This window comes from Phoxinus phoxinus (assembly GCF_949152265.1).
Source record: "Phoxinus phoxinus genome assembly, chromosome: 7".
NCBI classification, from domain to species: domain Eukaryota; kingdom Metazoa; phylum Chordata; class Actinopteri; order Cypriniformes; family Leuciscidae; genus Phoxinus; species Phoxinus phoxinus.
Window position 1 is genome coordinate 38770224 of NC_136882.1, and position 7309 is coordinate 38777532.

At 38.7% G+C, this 7309-nt stretch overlaps 1 long non-coding RNA gene across 2 annotated transcripts in view; it reads left to right on the plus strand.

Annotated features, from left to right (window-relative positions):
* Positions 1–2882: 2882 nt before the first annotated feature.
* The window catches only part of LOC307001885, a 12391-nt gene continuing 7964 nt past the window's right edge, over positions 2883–7309 (plus strand). For both annotated transcript variants that reach the window (XR_013798351.1, XR_013798352.1), the window contains exon 1: positions 2883–2956. This is a non-coding gene — a long non-coding RNA (uncharacterized lncRNA). The remainder of the gene's footprint in view (positions 2957–7309) is intronic.

Here is a 7309-nt window from a genome sequence, read left to right on the forward strand (position 1 = left end):
GCTAGAAAGTAATATTCAGTTGGTAGTCATATACAATTTCACCGCTAGATGGGAGAAAATCTTACACAGTGTAGCTTTAATAAAAACGCTGTCTTTGTGTGGACTGAAGGACAAAACGGAGAGAAAAAGATGCTTTTCAAATGAAACCGTATTAGTGTGGACAAGACCTATGACACTAACCCTTTAGAAAGTATAGCTAGTTTAGAGTTGGAAGATAATGAAGCTTCACATGTTTGAAAGGCTCAAGCTGAAAGGCCCTCAGATCCTGAATGAAGCACCGAAAGACCTTCCAGCTTTTTTACCAGAAGAATTTAGCGGTTCGTTCCCATTTGATTCATTATGTGTCTCCTCAACAACCTCCACAGGCTTCATGTGATGTCAGGACCACTGAGGACAAACCTACATTTGTCTCCTTGAGAGTCCCGCGCCGGCTGAGTGTGAGCGGTAAGGACGTTTGCACCTTCAGGGTCCACTAGATCTGCGTCTCACCAAACACCATTGACAAGCCACACATGAGCTTCTGGGGTTTTGGGACATCGCCTTCCTTATAATTACCTCTGTGCACATGCAAAGAACACAGTTAGAGGAGAAGAAGTGGTCAGAGACACTGAGACTTTGACTGATGAAGCTGTTCAGTTGCAATGAGAGGTGGTTTGAGATCAGGCTCGGTTCCAGAATCAAATGCTTCTGAAGTTGGTGAGGTTATTCTAGTGGGTATCGGGACGTATGTGTTAATTGGATGGTTGTGGTTTGCTATTGGTGGATCTCATGTGATTGACAGGTTGCCCCGCCCTCATCATCAGAGAAGAGAAGAGGAAGGGGAAGATATTCTGATTCAAGTTACAATGCACATGAATTTAAAAAATAATGATGTGATTGTGCACAGATAAATCATTTATAATATTCACTGCAATATTCTATTAAAAAAATTATTGTCAATTTTGATTTCATGGTGACTTTAAAGCTTTAAGAAAAACACAAGGAATTACTGATGTATTTTATGTAGAATTAATATATTGTGTTCAACACAGACCTTATTTCAGCCGTTTAACCAAAAACCCAGTCAGAAAAAAAAAAAAACATTGACTTCAAAATGATAGATGTTTAAGTGCTAAAATGCAACTCATTTATATATATATATATATATATATATATATATAGCCAATATAGTTTATTATGGCGCTGCAGTTTTGTCGTCTGCCGCTTTAAATGCTCCAGCTATTTAAAGCGGGATGGATTCTGATTGGCTGTCAATGTTGTTTATCAGGAAAAAAATCGTTCTGAAAGTGATTCCAACTACATCGTTTCTTTGTGCCGTTATCGTTAAAGTTGTGGTGTGAACTCTATTCTTTTATATTTAGAATGATTTTTTAGATCTATATCTTTATCGTTATAATTATCGTCATCGGTGTGAATGGAAGCTGCTTTAAAACAGTTTGTATTGTATTGTACTGTATTGTATTAAAGTCGGCATGAAATCAAAATTGACCCTATTTACTTTGTTAGCGGATATTACTAGTCTTGTGGTGAACAATTAATCCGTGCAAGTTAATACACGGAAAAAAATTGTTTGCCGAAGTTATCTTTAATCAAAGTCTGAAAAGTTACTTCCGGGTCTGGAATGGGTCTTTTTCTGATGACATAGGCTTGACGGCTTGGGTTGGTTAATCGCTTAACCACTCCCTCAAACCGTTACTCTGCTATGGGCGAGAGATGGAGAGGAGGAGCGCTGAAGTAAAACCCTGCCCTCTGTTCAATATTCCCTTTCACTCGGAAATGCGTCACAACACTTGAGAAAAGTCGTTTGCAACTTCCGGTTCACGCGGACTTTAAAGGTGGTCTTCCTGACATAGGCCTATTTGGTCTTCCTGACATCAGAATTGTGAGATATAAACATGCAATTGCGAGTTATAAAGTCCAATTATAAGGAAAAAAAATGACATTTTTCCTCAGAATTGCGAGTAACTCACAATTCTGACTTTATAACACGCAATTGCAATATCATCCAATTCTGACTTTATAACACAATTGCGTGTTATAAATTCAGAATTGCGAGATATAAAAAAAGTCAATTTTGTTTGCAATTGCGAGTTTATATCTCACAATTCTGACGTTATAATGCGTAATTGCAACTTTATATCATGCAATTCTGACTATAACGCACACAATTGGGACTTTATATCACACAATTGACTTTAACTCACAATTGCGACTTTATATCACGCAATTCTAACTTTATAACTCGCAATTGTGACTTTATCACGCAATTATGAGATAAAAAGTCAGAATTGTGAGATAATTCTGCAATTAGGCCTACCTTTTTTATTTTTTATTCTGTGGCGAAACAAGCTTCCATAATATTCTCCTTTAGCCAGAGCGAAGGAAAAATTGAGACAGAATAATTGGTTGTTTAGCCTATTGCAAAAAAATGTCTTGTCTCGTTTTCCAGTAGGCTACAAATAGCCTATCTGAGAAAGAAAATAATTGTGTTGCAGTGTTCAGAATCGGTGGCTGACTAGCTCTGCTGTCATAGACGTTTGTTGTGTGAGACTTTTCTGCTTTAGATGTTAGTATTATATGTCCAAACTAAGAAATGGTCACACTCAAATTAGGCCTCGCTTGAGTGTCAGTCAACAGCGCAGGCTTTCAGACTCGATCAATGACACAATTGATAATCGCAGTGACAATTTACCTCCATCGATTTGCAACGCCATCTTGGAAGTTATCGATCGGACGGGCCACCGATGACGAGACGATCTTTCCAATCTTTCCTCCATTGTTCAACCATTGTACACACACACACACACACACACCCCGCGAGATAATCAGGCTCTGCAGCGCTTGAGTCTCGCGATCTGATTGGAGTGTGTGATAGCTGCTATATTTAGGACCCTCTTCCCGCTAATTGGAGGTGAGGAATGCAAGTGTGTGTGTGTGACAATGTTCGTGAGGGGAGGTGAGATTGCAGACACTTTTCTTTTCCCTCTTGCTTTTTTCTTTTTCTTTTCCTTTTTACACCTTCCTTGTATTCCATTAACGTGCTGAGGAGATTAGTTTCCTGAGTTGAGGAAAGAAAGCGGTCGCGTGGAGAGTTGCTCGCGCCAATACAACAAACCTCGTTTCCTTTTGTTTGAACTGAAGCCCCGAGTGTGTTGATATAAGGACAAGATTGACAAACACACGAGTTGAAACGTTGTAAAGCCTTGAATGAATCAGAACGTCATCTTTAGTGAATCTGCTGGTTGATCTGCTCACGTTTGGCCAGAGAAGAAACACTGCAAAACAATTTTTGCTCAGTATTTTTGTCTTGTTTTATCTAAACATTCTAAAATATTGATACTTGAGAAAACAAAATGACTTGTTTTTTTGAAAAAAAAAAAAAAAAAACTGCACAATTAAGGGAGTTCATGCTTAAAGGGTAACTAAACCCTAAAACAACTTTTTTTAGTTAATGATCTGTAAGAATGGGGCTTCATAAATGCTGTTCATTGATTCGAGTAATTTTTTTGACATTTGGGGATAAAGTGTTTTCATTTCAAAATATATGGTGTAAAAACGTCTGAGTGCAGCCCTCTTCAGGTTAAATGGAATCTCCTGAAGTAGGGGTACTCTGTGAAGTAGGGGTACTCTGTGAAGTAGGGGTACCCGGTGACGGTATTCTGCCACGCCCTTGGTGCGAGCTCACCACGCCCTTGGCAGACCCTGGTATAAAAGCATCTGGTTCCGTCAAAACCACTGTCAGGAGTTGGAATTACGAGTATTGAAAACAAACAGGGTAGCGTATATTAGCATCTAGTTAGCATAGCATTTATATAGTTATTTATTTTGTGTAGCCTAGGTAGTTAATTCGCACAGTTGTTAGTGTTGTTAGTATGGTTAGAAGCATAGTTAGTTAGTACTAGTAGTAGTATTGCATCAGTTAGGATAGTGTAGATTTTTAGCAGTAGCTTTATCTGTGTTTAGTACAGTGGTTAGGATCATAGACATCATATAGATAGACGCCCTTTCGACCGCTACTGCCTACTAGCGCGGTCGAGCCGTGGGGCCGCCATCTTAAACCGGTCACACGCTCCACTCGGTGCAATGTGCTGTCAGCGCATTTAATTAATCATACCTCACTGAATACAGAACTGATTTTCACGCTGGGTTTTTTTCTGCAAAGGTCATTCATGTAGCTATGATATAGGACACATGGTTTGGCGTATTTTAATATTCATAGTAGGCTTAAGTTAACAGTAGTATATAATATACAGATATAAAGTGACCAGACGTCCAAAATCAAAATATGTGATGTAGGATATAAGGTATTTTATAAATCACACACTATAAATATGATAAAGAAGCAGAAACAGATAGTTGCAGTAAAGTAAGATATTTTAATAAGTTGAAGAAACAATATTGATTTGTGACACACACACACTCGATTTGCGCATCGCCGTCATGTGTGTATTACACAGAGGTAACGTCTAACGTTATTACATTGCTTCCTGATATCACGTGTGCAAACACAAATAGCCTATATATATATATATATATATATATATATATATATATATATATATATATATATATATATATATATATATATATATATATATATATATTTATTCTACAGGGCCGTTGAATGCTTGTATCTGATAACCGAGAAGCTATTGTAATTATTACTTTACTTTTGGTGCAGTAAACATAGCCTAGCTAACGTTAGCTGGCTACGATTTCGGTTCAGTAATATCTAAGATCCTTGCTCCTTTTCAATTATCTGGTAATATTCTATTCACAAAATACAACCAATAGTACGGTAATGTTAAAATTTACTTGTGAAAAGTAATCCCGGGCCCTATATTGCGATGGTCCGCCGATTAGAACAGGAAATGCTCCACAGTGCTCTGGCATCTAACTGCTGCAACGCAACGAAACTAGGAGTACGACCGGTTTAAGATGGCGGCTGTATTTCTCAGTGCCCAGCGGCCAATAGGGCATCTAGTCTCTATATAATATCCATGGTTAGGATGGTAACGTTACGTAGGTGTAGTGTTGCTGATTGCAACAGCACTGCTGGACTGTATAACTTTCCACCAGACTTGGAAATTAGGCACCAGTGTTTACATGCACTTGTGTGCCAAACGCTGCTCTTCCTGCATGGACTTCACCACCGCCGGCGCGTTTTGCTGGATATTTTTTTCACATAACAGCAAAATATACTTAACGTAGGTTAATAGTAATAATAATCCACTCAGATACTGGCCCCATTCTCTCTTGCGCGGCTGCTTCGCTAGCATCGTCGAATGCTGATCGCGATGCGGGAGTTAATGCGATGTTAATGAGTTGATGCGATGCGAGTCGCGACACCACAGTTTGAGCTAGCGGCTCGAATTGATATGGCTCTGTGTCTACAGACAACTCCTCCACTTCAGGGGAAGGTGATGGAGAAAAGTCCTCGACTTCAAATGATCGCTCTGTTGCAAAGCTACTTGCGTCACTCCAGTCACTCTCCATCTTAGCGAGTCTGACAGCAGCTGTCAATCACTGCGTCACTGCGGGTCTCAGGTGCACAACACACTGACAGACACAGACCAGGTTACTTTTCGGTTACTTTTGTAATTAAACATATTAAAAAACAAAGTCTCACCTTTCAAATTTGGTCATTTTTGAAAAGAAATTTAAACAATACGGTTTTGTGTCTCTTTATGTGTCGTGACAGATCGCTCAGTTAAAGCTGCTCGTGAACCGATCATCTCTTCCTTCTAGTTCATTTATAGCATCAAATAAACATGAATGAACATCAGAAGGAATGTTGTTTTAACCGCGGAAAGACGTCAGTACACTCCGCTTCTCAAGTTCAAATCCTCCAAAGGTAATCTACTAACTCTCCTGACTGCTTTGTCGGACAAAATGGCAGATGGGGAAGTATGATTGGTCAGATCACCTGTCAATCAAGCTCCCTGCGAAGGGTCAATTGGGACAGAAAAATACAATAAAAAAAAGGGTACATTTACACGACAACAATATGCTTAAAACTTTGAGATATCCACAGACAGACGACACCATTGTCAAAACGATCCCCATGATTCACACGGATCCGCGAAAACGACTAAAAGCGCTGTATTCTGCTGCCAGGCCAGTACATGGCGATGAAAACCTATAGACTGAACACGTAATACGCATGACGTCATCGTCTTCGTGTTTTTGTTGTTTTGCACAATAGACCGTTTTCAAAAACTTGCACTTTGAAACCCAAAGCGCAAAAAAAGTTTTAAGTTTTTGCAAACGGTGTCGTGTAAACAGCCCCTCAGGCCACATTTTTAATTTAAATTTGACTGAAGTGTGAATGAGACACAAGCTGCTCCTCGATTAAATTACTTTTGTGTTGTTTAACTTTAAATAAAGGACGGTCACTCCCCGTGTGAGAGCTTGTTATTTAAAGCGAGAGCCTCACACTGATCCTGTTCTCGTCGTCTTCAACTAAGTTGCAATTGCTGGCTGACTTTATTGAGAGCTGAAGAGGGTTTAGACTTGACAAGCATTGGCCATGCGAGGCAGTTAATCAGCGAGCCGGAGAGTCGTGGCAGTAATTGCAGACGGCAGTAATTGCAGACGGCAGTGATTGTGGCAGGTAGAGGTCCGTTCACCTCTCAGAAGAGTTTCTACAGGTCATGCATAACACATCTGATCTGTGAATTTACCTTTTCATGCAGGTTTCCACATGTGATCTCTGAAGACTCGGGTGGAGTTTGTCTCTCTTTGCATGCGCTGATTTTCCGCTTTTGTTTTTGTGTAGAATGAACAGAGGCGTTTCGTTAAATGCGCATGACTTCCTTCCAACTTTTGTTCAGGCTTCTTCTAAACTTTCTTTTTTGTTCTTGCAGCTTTCTGAAATAATACTTTCTAGCTAATGATCAACTCTCTTCAATATTAATGATTCATATTGAGTTGAAAACACAACAAAGTCTTCACTGGGTTTACTGTTTAACTGATCTCCCATCATGGTAAAGTTAGTTTTCATCTAGTTTCCCAGCATGCATTGCAAAAAAATACTTTTTTTCTTTTTTTTCAGTTAAAATATCTAAACATTCTTAAATCAAGATACTTTTACTTGAGAAGCAAAATTACTTTAAAATATGAATTCTTGTTTTGTGAAAAATCATCCAAATTAAGTGAGTTTATGCTTAGAACAAGTTTTTAAAAAAAATCTGCCAGTGGAGTCAGAAAAATAACTTTGAATTAATTTTAATTATTACTAATTATTTTTCCTGCTCAACTGGCAGATTTTTAACTTCTTTTAAGCATAAACTCACTTCATTTTGATGAT